The sequence below is a fragment of the Ascaphus truei genome, chromosome 3 (genome assembly GCF_040206685.1).
Source record: "Ascaphus truei isolate aAscTru1 chromosome 3, aAscTru1.hap1, whole genome shotgun sequence".
Classification (NCBI taxonomy): Eukaryota; Metazoa; Chordata; class Amphibia; order Anura; family Ascaphidae; genus Ascaphus; species Ascaphus truei.
The window spans coordinates 13,652,871-13,667,251 of NC_134485.1; the positions used below are offsets into that span (position 1 = coordinate 13,652,871).

General features: G+C 44.7%; 1 long non-coding RNA gene across 1 annotated transcript in view; it reads right to left on the bottom strand.

The window, feature by feature from the left end:
* Positions 1–231: 231 nt before the first annotated feature.
* LOC142491297 (uncharacterized) overlaps positions 232–14,381 on the bottom strand; it is a 51,970-nt gene continuing 37,820 nt past the window's right edge. Inside the window, exons 4-5 of the long non-coding RNA XR_012800364.1 lie at positions 9,667–9,790; positions 232–1,272 (exon numbers count right to left, since the gene is read on the bottom strand). This is a non-coding gene — a long non-coding RNA (uncharacterized LOC142491297). The remainder of the gene's footprint in view (positions 1,273–9,666; positions 9,791–14,381) is intronic.

Below are 14,381 nucleotides of genomic sequence, written 5' to 3' on the forward strand. Positions count from 1 at the left end.
TACGGAAACAACCCAGGAGTTTTTTAAGGCAAAGAAGTGGAATATTCTGCAATGGTCGAGTCAATCACCTGATCTCAACCCAATCAAGCATGCATTTCACGTGCTGAAGACAAAACTTAAGGCAGAAAGACCCACGAACAAACAACAACTGAAGACAGCTGCAGTAAAGGCCTGGCAAAGCATCACAAAGGAGGAAACCCAGCAAAGGATTTTCGACAAAGTATTAAAAATGAACATTTTATTTATGATTGTGTTAATTTGTCCAATTACATTTGAGCCCCTGAAATAAGGGGACTGTGTATGAAAATGGTTGCAATTCCTAAACGTTTCATACGATATTTTTGTTCAACCCCTTGAATTAAAGCTGAAAGTCTGCACTTCTATTGCATCTCAGTTGTTTAATTTTAAATCCATTGTGGTGGCGTACAGAGCCAAAATTATGAAAATTGTGTCAGTGTCCAATTATTTCCGGAAATAATATATATATATATATATATATATATATATATATATATATATATATATATATATATATATATATATATATAAAATAAATGGGGCAGCCGGCACTCCCAATAACATAAACAGTTTGCGATGCATGTCCTATACCAATAGTAAAGGAAAAGTAATCGACTCTAGCATGAGCAGACACAAGACAGCACTCAAGGGTGAGTAAGAAAACTTGTATTCAAAAAAAACATAGCACAAACATGACCAACGTTTCGGTCCTCGTGGGACATTCCTCAGGGTAGTGCTTGAGACTAATGGCCAGTGGATCCCTAAATACCCCCATACCCCCACCAAAATGACTCAACCAGAGTAGCTGATTGGCCGTGCATCAAGTCCCATGATCAGACCCAAAGCCGCTGATGTCGTACTATGCCCGTCATCAGCACAGCTGCATGATCCACAGGGATTAGAGTTGTGTATGCAGTACCATCAGGCCGCCACTGAGTTGTGTATGCTGTACCATCAGGCCGCCACTGCGAGGGAAGAAAGCGTCCTCCGTAACCATGGTGCCGTGCTGCTGGAGATCGTGATGCTGTGGTCCATCGAAGAGGACTCAACGGCTTAGCTATACGCACATGCGCGGCCCCGTCACCACATAAGTAGGCAGCGCGGCATCTCACATAGTGGGGAGATACGCGATTGATCCCTCACATCCTGGCAATCATGATGGTGGATATAGTATCTAACTGCACATCCGTGGGAACACACATGTAGAGATAAGGTGCAGTAATAACCGTGACATCAGGGGGATCTCCATGGGTACTATGAAATGACAGAAAGTGAGAAACAAACGTGAAAAAAAGGATAAGGAGAAATAAAAGCAGAGCAGAATTCCTTATCGCTGCAGGCATTAATCAAAAGAACATTATTACAGCACTATATGATCATCAGGCCACTGGATATACAAAATGGCTACAATGACCCTGAGTTAATCAAAACCAGGGGAAGGAAATGGCAACAAAGAGCTATGTATACATGGTACAATACTGACAGTGAAAAACACATTAATAACAGGAGGAAGAGAGGGAGGGAAGGAAGGGCGAAAACATAGAGGGGGAGGGAAGGATAAGTCAATAGGGAAGGAATGAGGAAGGAGGGAAGTAGGGAATGGGGAAAGAAACACATACAGCCGAGGGCAATCAGCCCGCCAAAATAAGTAACACACTGTTATTAAAGAAAGCACCCAAGCTTGAAATCCTCATTGAGACCCCTTGGGGCCATTGTATTGAGCTCAAAAATGAGTCTTGTTTCCAGCTGTAATAAGAGTCTTCCCCTATCACCACCCCGTGGTGACACACAAGCTTGCATGAGGGGCATACATCTCATTGTCGCAAGGTTGTGTTTGAATTTCTTAAAATGTCTTGCAACCGGTTGTAGTTTTTGGTCATCACTGTCACCCACTTCCGATAATGCCTTCCTGATGGCCGATCTATGGAGACAGATCCTCTCCTTCAACATCCGAGTGGTCTTGCCCACGTAGTACATACCACAAGGGCAGCGAACAAAATAAACCACAAAGCGACTCTCACAATTCATGAAGTCCTTTATCTTGATAGCTTTGCCACTGTGTGGGTGCGCATAATGTTTGCCCAAGATCATATGCTGGCAATTAGTGCACCCGTGACATTTGTAGACTCATGGGGTCCTAGTAAGCCAAGTGGTACTATTAGTGTATTTCGTCATAGGGTCTGACTGCAAGAGGGAATCACCAATATTTCGTCCTCGTCTATAAAAGAACAATAGGGGTTTGTTGAAGTGCGCACCAATCTTTTTGTCATTGGCGAATATATGCCAGTGTCTTTGTACGCTTGATTTGATCAGTCCCGAGGCTGTGCTATAAGTACTAGCAACATGAAACCTTTTTGTATCCTGTGATTTAATGGTAGATGTGAGCAACTGCTCACGAGGAATCAGTCTGGCCTTCTTAAGCACGGTGTTGATCTCTCCTTTCGCATAGCCACGGTCCTGGAATCTACGCGCCATGTTGAGCAGTGCTGTCTCACAATCTTCAACATTGCTTGTCACCCTCCGTACCCTCAGAAACTGGGAATATGGAAACCCCTACTTCAGTGATGAGGGGTGGTGGCTATCTGCCAGAAGCAGATTGTTTTTATCCGTTAACTTCTGATGAATCTTGATCAATAGTTAGTATGCCTCTCTGTAGACTTTAGTGTCCAAAAAGACCACTTCACTGGCCGAATGGGTCATGGTGAAACAAATATTCAAGGGGATTTTATTCAAGTTGTCCAAGAACTGGAAAAGTTTCCCCTCTGTGACACCTCACAACATAAAGATGTCATCATTGTATCTCATATATTTAATAATATGAGTAGTATGGGGTGAATCCCCAAGAATGTGCGTTTGCTCGTATTGGTCCATGTAGAGGTTTGCATACGATGGGGCCATATTAGACCCCATCGCTGTGCCCATTAGTTGGAGATAGAATTTTGTTTCAAACTTGAAAAAGTTTTTGTGTAACACAATGTCTATCAGAAGGAGGAGGAATTCCACAGGTGGTCCAGTATAGTCATCACAATTCTTTAAATGATCCGCAATGGCCTACATCCCCTCTGCATGGGCAAAATTTGTATACAGGCTTGAGACATCCATTGTTACGAGCAAAACATCATTCAGGTCCACCCTCACTGTCAACAGTTTATTAATAAAATCTGTGGTGAACTTGATGTAGCTGAACATCTTAATGACCATTGGCTGAAGGTAGAAATTGACATACTGGGAGAGGGGGTGACACAGCGAGCCCCTGGCCAAGATAATAGGTCTTCCAGGTGGCAAGGTGAGTGATTTATGCACCTTGGGTAGTATATACAGGACCGGGGTAATTGGAAATTGTTGTTGAAGAAATTTCCCCGTATACTATGTAATCCATCTATTGTCTATTCCCAGTTGTATCACTGAATCAATATCTCTCTTAAAGCCGCGTGTGGGATCTACATTCAACAACATGTAATGTTGAGTCACATCAAGCTGTCTCAGAACCTCAGTGCGGTATTGTCCGTAGTCCATGACCACAACACCGCCTCCTTTATCTGCGGCTCTTATGATAATGTTTTTATTATCGCGTAGTGATTTAAGGGCCTGTTGTTCCTCAGGTGTGAGATTCGAGAAGCTTCGTTTGTAATTCTTGACACGTCCCTTTGTGTCTGCTTCCACCAGATTAATGAAGGTAGCAGCACAGCACAATGGTTACGGCGGCCGCTTTCTTCCCTCGCAGTGGCGGCCTGATGGTACTGCATACACAACTCAGTGGCGGCCTGATGGTACTGCATACACAACTCTGATCCCTGTGGATCATGCAGCTGTGCTGATGACGGGCATAGTGCAACATCAGCGACTTTGGGCCTGATCATGGAACTTGATGCACGGCCAATCAGCTACTCTGGTTGAGTCATTTTGGTGGGGGTATTTAAGGGATCCACTGGTCATTAGTCTCAAGCACTACCCTGAGGAAGGTCCCACGAGGATCGAAATGTTGGTCATGTTTGTGCTATGTTTATTTTTGAATACAAGTTTTCTTACTTACACTTGAGTGCTATCTTGTGTCTGCTCATGCTGGAGTGGATTATCTCTCTCTCTCTCTCTCTGTATATATGTATTTATGTATATATGTGTATATATGTATATATATATATATATATATATATATATATATGTATGTATATATATATATATATATATATGTGTGTATATATATATATATATATATATATATATATATATGAAAAAAAGAGTACCACAGGGGAGCACACAGGTATACTGAAGAAATAAAGTAACAATTTACGTTCCAGGGACTGTACATTTGCACGCATACATTTTTCGGTGATGTATTAAGAATCCTTTTCTGGGTTTTGTTCATTATCTGGACTTACCTTCTTCTTATGCAGATCGTGATTTTCATATTGTTATAGCAATCATATGTCTGCTCTGCCAGCTTTCCATCTGTATTACTAGCCTCAATTATCAGTGTGCAAAACTTCCAGTACATTGTTACTGTTTCTCTAGTGTGTGTGTGTACATTTGTTGTTACTTTTCCTTGTAACTTTGCCCTTGTTGTATCAAGTTCTATAGGCATTACACTATTAGCTCTAGGAGAGTTACTTTATTTCTTCGGTATACCTGTGTGCTCCCTTTTGGTACTCTTTTTCATTTTTTTTCATATTATTATAGTTCCAGGAGCACCGCTGTCTATTGTTATTGCTACATATATTTTATAGCTTTAGGTCACCATTTTATATAGGCATGCATGCGGTATACTGTGTGTTTATCATATATCATAATTAGACTGTAAGCTCCTCGGGGCAGGGACTCCTCTTCCGAAATGTTACTTTTATGTCTAAAGCACTTATTCCCATGATCTGTTATTTATATTATCTGTTATTTATTTGATTACCACATGTATTACTACAGTGAAGCGCTATGTACACTAATGGCGCTATATAAATAAAGACATACAATACAATACAATATATAAATAAATATATGTATATATGTATATACATACAAATATACACACACCACCCAAACCAAATTGGAAACAGATTGGAAAGAGAAGACAGCACTGATTTTAGTCATAACGATTGTGTTGGGAACCACAATAAACATCCAATGTTTTGGTCCCACTGTGGGTTCCTTCCTCAGGGTGATGTTTGTGTCCAACAGTTGAACCTTCTTCAGGGTGGTGTGTATCCCACTGTGAGACCTTCCTCAGGGTTTGTGTGTATCCCACTGTGAGACCTTCCTCAGGGTTTGTGTGTGTCACACCGTGGAACCTTCTTCGGAGTGGTGTGTGTCCCACTGTAGGATACCATCATTGCAGCACTGAGTTTCTTTTTTCCAATGTGGTTTGGGTGAAGTATTTTTATATTATATTGTTATGATTTGTGCGCTTGCTTTTTTATGACAGTTGCTAAGCTGAGGTTTACATACTATCCATCATGTGTATGTGTATATATATATATAGAAAGACATTACTAGGGTCACAGGCACATTTTACCAATTTCTTCTACTATCACTGCACCTGACGAAGGGGCTGAATCCCCCGAAATTTAGTCCTGTATTCTCTGTAAAATAGAAGAAATTGTTAAATTGTCCATGTGACCCTAATAATTTGTATTAGTGCGTGCATCCTACTACTTACTCTACTGTACTTACTCTTGCTGTTTGAATTGGGATGACTACGGAGTCTCACCTAGTAGGTGTGCACTAGAAACAAGATGCCATTTTGGAGACAAACCCCCGGGATCCCCACTCATTTATTATGTGTTATGTGAAATGCGTCAGGAACACAGCGACGTCGATACGTCATCATTGTGGGACGGCTGGCTTGTGACGAGCGTCTTCCCCTGCTGCACGGAGCTCCAGTGACGGTTCGGATGAGAACCCACTGGTAGGAAGAACCTTGACTACTCAGGACTTCCATACTGATTGTTGTCACTTATCCACGAGGTCTGAACTTTTGGACAAACAGCTGACAGCGCTCATTTAATTTTGCTGTGTAGGCTTCAACCTGCTGTTCCCGTGGTGGTGATAATCTTCACAAATGCCTTTTATATTTTGTCGTTTGTGAGTGAGCTTGTTTCCCTCCTCCATTATATTTTTATTAAATTTTATGCTTTTTACGCTATGGGCTGCGTGCTTTCTCTTTTCATATATATATATGCTCAAAGCTGTGACCATGCAGCAAGCTTAAGCCTATAGGGAACCATGTTAAAAATGGTTTTTGAAGCAAAAAGTGGCACTGTGTGCTCATTTGCATGTCATTTCCCAGAATCCCTTGCTGCAGTGGAAGTGCTGTGTGATGGGTGATAATGGGGAAAGGCGGGGTTGCAGACCTGCCTAAGACATGCAGATGAGCATACAGTTGTATTTACATATATATATATATATATATATATATATATATATATATATATATATATATATAGTGAATAGATGAGAACAAGGCACTCCGTCAGGTAAATAGGTGGGTGCAAATCCTGTATGAAATAATAGGCAATACGATACCGGATGAGCGAATATCAGAGGCAGCACTCCACGAGGTAGTCAAAAAGTTGTATTTAGTAAGACATAAAATCCAACTTTTCGGTCCTACACACGGGACCTTTCTCAAGGTGATGAGAAAGGTCCCGTGTGTAGGACCAAAACGTTAGATTTGATGTCTTACTAAATACAACTCTTTTTTGACTACCTCGTGGAGTGCTGCCTCTGATATTCGCTCATCCGGTATCGTATTGCATATATATATATATATATATTATAGAGAATTGTCCCTGCCAATGACTTAGCCAGTGCAACATCCAGGAAACAGCCTGACTGTGGACATTCCAATAAATAATGTGTGAAGCCAACTCTGCTAATGTCACTTTCCTCCACTGACACCCCCTGAACCTAAAAAGTGCAGTGTCCGGGAATCAATCAAATGTAATGTTCAGGTCTTTAACTGCCAATTACCACAAAGCCTGGGAAAGATGACTTTGGGGGGGGGGGGGGGGGGGGTGGAGGGAGTTGAGCCGTGACTTTAAAAAGGCGAACATATCTCCATTAAGTATCTCCTACTGACTCTTCCTACTGTTAAAGCAGATGGGAAAAAAGACCTTTTGCCTGTAGAAGTTTACACTGTTACACTTGTAGACCCCTTTTCCCGTGTCTAAGGGAACTATGCGTGCTGATGATTACCTGTGTGGCTTACAGGAGGCCTAGGCCTCCACCGCTGGGTGTGGTTTTGTTCCTCTGGTTACAGCGACTCCACCTGGGAGGGATCCTAGCGCAGCAGAATAACCCCTCACAGGAACCAACACGGTCAGTAATTACGCACACAGGGTATATAACAGAAGTTTTTAGCGAACACACACAATATAACACAATATATGCAATGCCCCCACAATGCAGTAACCACACTATAAATACCACCCCGTGGAACCCCCAAAGTACTGAGGTGCCCTGGGCACCTAACCACCCCGGTGTCCACAGAGCCAGGCCCACCCAAAGAGTTTGTGGAGCAGCGCAACCCACTCTGTATGGCTATTGGTGCACGTTGGATAACTTATTGGTCTTAGGCCAGACAAGGCTGACTTGGCTGGTGGATCCGCCGAACGCACTTTTTTCCCTGCGCCCCCCTGACGGCTGTCCCTCGCTCCCGCGCCCCCCCCCCCCAACCCCAACTTACCCGCGCTCCGGCGTAATGACGTCACGTTGCCATAGCAACGTGACGTCACATGACCTCGCAGCGTCATTTTGACGCCGCGTTGCCATGGCGCCGCAGGGAGGAAGCCGCCGGAGCCACGGTAAGTTAGGTTTACAGAGGCCCTGCAGCTCCCCCGGCACTTAATTTAAGTGCCTTCGGGAAGCGCGTGGGGCCTCTGTAAACCCCGCGCCCCCCGTCGGCAGTGTCGCGCCCCCCCTGGGGGTCGCGCCCCACAGTTTGCGCACCGCTGATCTATGGGATCCTCTTTCTCCTGTCCACAAGCGTCTGCTTCTTGAGGGAGCTCCAGCTGGAGGGTGTCCCTTAATGTCAATGGTAATGTGCCTGTGGTCTGGTCCCAGACCGCAGGCCGCGCACATCGCTTGGCGTCCGAAACCGGTGCACTAACACTAGGCAGCTATTGGGGAAGTGTCCCTATCTATTGGCCTTGCCTGCAGCAACCACAAGATACAGTGAGTTGGGCCTAGCTGGGACCTATGGGGAGATCTGGCTAATCCCAGGGCTACTGGCACATAGGACACTACCTTACCCCTTGCTGTCCTGCCACCAAATGGCGCGCGGCCCTTAGCGCACCAAATGTATCTTTCTCCTTCCCCGAGAATCTGGAAGCCCTATTGGCTGTGCTGCCCCATGTGGTGTGCCGCCCCTGAGCACTATGGGACATGTAGGCCGCAACTTCGATGCCACTGTGCATGCGCATGGCTTCTTCTGCACATGTGTGGATATTCAAGATGGTGGCGCCCTGTATATCGGGACCGCCGCTGAGCTCCGAAGCACCGGAGTGGCTCCCTACACCTAGCGGGGTCAAGCCGGCAGCTCCCCTGCCCGTAGCGGAGGTAAGCGGGGAGCCTGGCTACACACTGTTACACTGTTACACATGTTACACAATTGATGAGGTTGAAAAAATACATATGTCCATCCAGTTTAATCTATGCTAGATTTAGACGACACACGACAGATACTTATCCTATATTTGTATTTCCAGTATTTTGATCCAGAGGAAGGAAAATTAAAGACCACAGTGAAATATCTAATTATATCTCAAAAGGGGAAAAATAAATTAATTCCTGACTCCAAATAATGGCAATCAGATTCCTGTATCAACATCCTTCCCATGTTTAATAATTTGGTATATCCCTGTATACCTTTCCTCTCTTAAAATATGTCTAACCATTTTTTTTACAGATATCTATTGTATCTACCATCACGTCTCCATGGGTAATGAATTCCAGATTGTGACTGCCCTTACTGTAAATAACCCTTTCCTTTGTTGTTCTTGTAATCTCCTTTCCTCCAACCTTAAGGGACGATCCTGTATCATTTGTACTGCCCTTGGGATGAATAATTCTTTTGAAAGCTCCTTGTACTGTCCCTGAATATATTTGTATATAGTTATCATATCCCCTCTTAGATGCCTCTTTTCTAATGTAAACAAATCTAATTTAGCTAGCCCCTCCTCATAAATTAGATTGTCCATCCCCTTTATTAATTTGGTGGCTCTTCTCTGCACTCTCTCTAGTTCCATAATGTCTTTTTTTATGGCGTGGTGCCCAAAAGTGTACTCCATAGTCAAGGTGTGCTCTTACTAATGCTTTATACATAATGCACAATGAGATGGATTTTAATGTCTGTCGCTTGTGTCTCATTTTCCATTCTTTTTTCTGAGTCAACAATCTGTCAGGCCAACAATCTACAACATACGTCAGATACTTCCCTAGCAGGGTTCTTATATTCGATGCAACCACAAGCAAAAATAGTGCCGCGTGTTGAAAAACCCACACGCACGCAGGTGCTTTAATATATAGGCACCACAGTGATGTGTGGCATCCATCTATTTTATCTATCAAGTTTCTCCCATAAACCCTGCAATAGATGTCATTGTTTTACAGGGCTAGCAAAGGCTGCACTACAAACTGTTTGTGTGTGTGTGTTCCTACCTTGTCATCGTGGCAGCTGCAATAGACTTAACTGCTAGAGATGATAGATGGATGCTGGGGAAAGTTATGATTCCAGACACTCCAACGGCAGCGCTCTGAAGCAATGTCTCGCTTGTGATCTCCCCTGTCACAGAAGAGCAGAGGTGTGCATCATTTTTTAATGGAAACATCCAACAAATAAAGGATAGGGGAAAAAAAAGAACTCTGTCAGCACGTAATGGGGCAATGGAAGTGGCCGCTCAGCAGGAACCTGCGATGAACCAGTCTCTTGCAAAGACAATAGAATAATGGAGACCCTTTTCAAATCTTTATCCTTTTGTTACAGCGCAATGCTTTTTTGGGTCATTCTTGGCATTGAAGGGGTCAATATATATTATACGTAAGAGTTGTACGTTTTCAATCAATTTGGTGCTGGAATTATTAGGTTCCACCTTCCAAGCTTTTCTCTTCTTTGCGGGTACAGTATACAGTAATAATGAGGTAGGGTGCAGTGGTTAATGTGTTTGTCTTCAATACATGTCCGTGGGTTGTGTTTCAGGATTGGAGCTAATAGTTTAAAAGCAGCTTGTAATTGCCTTTTGGTGGAGCAACAGGAAAGATCTTTCAAATATAAGTGAACACAAGTGAACTCATAAGTGTAGCACTATGCTGTAGGTCATCTCATGGCCTATGTAAGTACATGGGCCATATTGTGCCTTTAGCTTTGCAACGCTTATTAAATCTGGCTCATACTACTTTATGTGGATTAAAGTGCAGGCACTATGCCCAGGATCCGCAGAGGTAACTGCATAAATGCCTGAAAAGGATCATTGTGACAGGATACATTATTCATACTGCTATGTGGATACACCCTACTGTAAATGGTCTACAGATGTAGCAAGATTTGCTGTCCATGGTGCTGCTGCCACACGCGGTCACCGCACTGTAGGATTAACGCTGCATGGTGTCCCATTCGGAGGCATGGACCCCCCGCAGCTCCACCGTGGCAGACACTGCCCCCACCGCCGCAGACTTTGGATTATTATTCTGAGGTGCTGAGGGCAGTAAATTTTACTACTAGAGAAGGGCGAGTCCATCCAAATCCATTTCCCGGATTTTCTCGCATTTCCCCCCCAAAATCCATTTTGTGGTGTAAAATCCACACACAGATATGGTCGGTTTTAATCCGCACGGATTCAGCAAAATCCGCCGTTGGACACAACCCGCGGACGGATTTGTAGCATCCAATCAGCGGATTCAGCAACTCGTTGGTGGATTGTTAACGGATTGCTGAATCCACAGAGTATAGTGGTAATAATAATTTCAAATCGCTCTTTTTGAGACTGGGCCGCTGAAATCATCGGACCAAAGGAACCGGCTGATCCACAGCAGATCTGGCCCCAAAATGTGCCCATCTCTGCTTGCTGCATCTGTATACAGCACTATCAGTGTACAGGAGGACTTCACGCAATGCCATGTATATGATGCCTCTCCTGGAAGGCGTGGGATCTAATTAATGGTGTCAGAGAATGGTACTGTAATTTGCTCACAACTGGGTCTCAATCAGAGCATCCCCACTTCTGTACCTGAAAGTAGGTCGTCAGGATTACACAGTGAGAGCAGTGCTGAGTTTGCAATTTTATACAGCACATTGGAGGACTTTCATCCAGACTGAGTTAACTCTTTCTGGCCCTGCAAGGGCCACTCAAGGGTTTTTATCACCCAGGTTCTGTCCTTCTTGACTTTTTTTTTCCGGGGAAACGCTTTGCTGCCAGAGACAGCTAGGGGGTTAAGGAATAAAAAGGGAGAGATCAGCGTCCCCGAGGCCCGCATGTCTCCAGCTGTAACGTCTGTTCCTTGTAACATCAACAAAACCACAGAAAAGTAACGCCAAGCACAAAATGTGAGGACGAAGAAAACAACAACTCTAAAAATAGGAGGCCGGGAAATGTTTGTTTTTTCCCCTGACTTTGACAATGTTAAAATGAGTTTAGCTTTTCCTGATGCAGCTTCCAGGGAGCGCTGCATGGTAAATACGTCCCAGGAGCCTAGAAACACTGGTAAAGGGGCGGCCAACTCCAGTCCTCAAGGGCCACCAACAGGTCAGGTCTTAGGGATAGCCTTGCGTCAGCACAAGTGGCTCCATCACTGACTGAGCCACTGATTGAGCCACCTGTGCTGAAGCAGGGATATCCTAAAACCTGACTTGTTGGTGGCCCCTGAGGACTGGAGTTGGCCGCTCCTGTAGATCAGGAGCCGAGACTGCGTGTGGAAGAATACTTGCAAATGATGTCAGAGATTTAGATAGGAGAAGTGTTACGTATAGCTTTGTAGGTGAGCACAAGAGTCTTGACTCTGTAAGGTATGGGTAGCCAAGGTAGTGACGTGCATGGAGGAGCAGCAGATAAAGAGCCGTGGGTGAGGTAAATGAGTCCGGCTGCGGCATTTCAAATGCCATTCCCCTATCCCCTCTCACCTCTCCCTTCTATCACCTCTCTCTTCCCTTCTCCCCTCTCCCCTCTCCCCTCATCCCTCTTCCTTCCCCTCTCCTCTCACCTTACCCCTCTTACCTCTCCCCTCACCCCTCTTACCTCTCCCCTCTCCCATCACCCCTCTCACCTCTCCTCTCTCCCTGTCCCCTCTCCCTTTCCCTCTTCCCTCTCCATTCCCCTCTCCCATCCCCTCTCCTCTCACCTCACCCCTCTTACCTCTCCCCTCTTCCTGTCCCCTCTCCCTTTCCCTCTCCCCTCTCCATTCCCCTCTCCCCCCCCCCCTTTGATTGAAGTGGGTGATCCTGAATCCCAATGCCCCCTAGTGACCTTGCAAAAGTCACTCTGGGCCATATTTACTAAGAAGTGCTATGTGCTATGCCATAAAGCTAGGTCTCCAGTGGCCACGGCGTGGCGCACTCCAGGTACAGCCCTCTATCGGGCAGGCCCCAGTGCCTGAGGCACCAAGAGTTATTACACTCTGAAAATTGTATGCACAGAGATTCATACCCTACATAGGAAAGAAACCCTTATCTGTGAGCTGCAAGCCCAATGTGGGGTGAGCGGGACGGGTGGGCGGTTGACAAAAAGCATCTTTATCCCGCTCAGGTTCTCAGATGTCAGTGATAAGTTACAGTTATTGCTGTTGTTTCTTCCTGTCTCTGAGCTGCCTGTGAGCAGGGTTTCTGGCTCTACACTTCTCCAACCCAGGCTGTGCTGTAAACGCTGTGTAATACGGCAGGGATACGCTTGCAGGGATCCATGTTAAAGTGGATAAGTAGTAACGAGTGACTCACTGTGAGTTCTCATTGGCATGCCATTACCCAGAATCCCTGGTGGCTGCGAAAGCACTGTATGCTAAGAGATAATGGGGAAAGGCAGACCTGTCTGAGACATGTGAATGTGCTCACGAGTGATACTTTTTAATTGCTGTTTATGCCCAGAAATTCTGGTGCTCATTCTATTTTAACCCTTATGCTGTCAGAGACGGCTGCAATGGAAATACACTATAGGGGATAACTTGCATCTTTGGCTTCAGTCCCTTTCAATATGGTGTCACTGTGTGTGTTAGGACTGTAGTGGACACAGCCTGTGAGTAAGGAAACTCAGCTAAGAATATAGGGGAGTATTGTCCACAGTCTCCAGCCTGCAAAAGTGGATGCAAAAATGTTTCTGATGCTGATTCCACAAGATATCGGTTTTAAAGGGGCAATCCAAGCCATTGTTTTTTAGTTTAATACAATATTGAAGCAGGGAGGTTCCAGAGCTGAACCCCATTAATTTCCGCTCCAGGGATCCCCTGCTTCCAGAGAAACATACCTCTGTAGTGGGTGCCGTTAGCCGCTCCAAGTTTCACATTATGGCAGCTTTACAAAGCTCAGGCGCCCTGCTAATAGGAAGCTGTGACGTCACTCGGTGTGTCTTTCTTATTGTCCCATGTGACCGGGGCTTTAAACTGCAGAGAGGTACCCCCTTCGGAGGTAAGTATTTCTGAAAGCAGGGGTCCCTGAAGCTCAAATTAATGGGGTTCAGCTGCGGAGGCCCCCAGCTTCAAACCTGTAATGCAAAGTGAAAAAAAAAAGAAGAAAAACATGGCTTGGATTGCTTCTTTAAAAAAAACAAAACAGAAGTCACTTCAGGGAGACTTTCCCCTTCATGCATTTTGAAGGAGTGTGGGGAGTGCAGCAGGAGAGGTTCACAGATGGAGAGGTTGAAGAGGCACCGTGCACTGGCAGACCAGAAATAGCTTTGCACAACTTCAGACACGTTTCAGCTCACAATACACTAACTCAGACCAACGTCAGCACAGGGCAGCCTGACTGTGCATATCCCCTGAAACATTGCTGCCTGCTAATGCTCTCTGTTTAATATTTACTAATACACTGTGAAGCTTCAGTTCAGGATAATCTGAGCGTGCGCCTTGTCTTCCTTCATTTATCCAGCCCCACGTTATCCCCATCCCGTTTATCCCCTCTGTCAATGTCTCGTTTATTTCCCCTGTGCACCTTCCTACAGGGACTGTCTCTTTTGTCTGTCATTAAGGGTCATATTTATTAGGAAGTGCTACACTATAATACATCTTCCATGCTTGAAGGCAGCTTACGGCCTCATTCAAGTAAATGGCCCATAAAAGGCAATATTTAGTACTAAGCAGTTACTCCATAAGACAATTTCAGTGCCAGAAGACACCTTACAGCTTCATTCACTTGAATGACCTGTAAAGAGCCAGATTTACTGAGCTGTGCT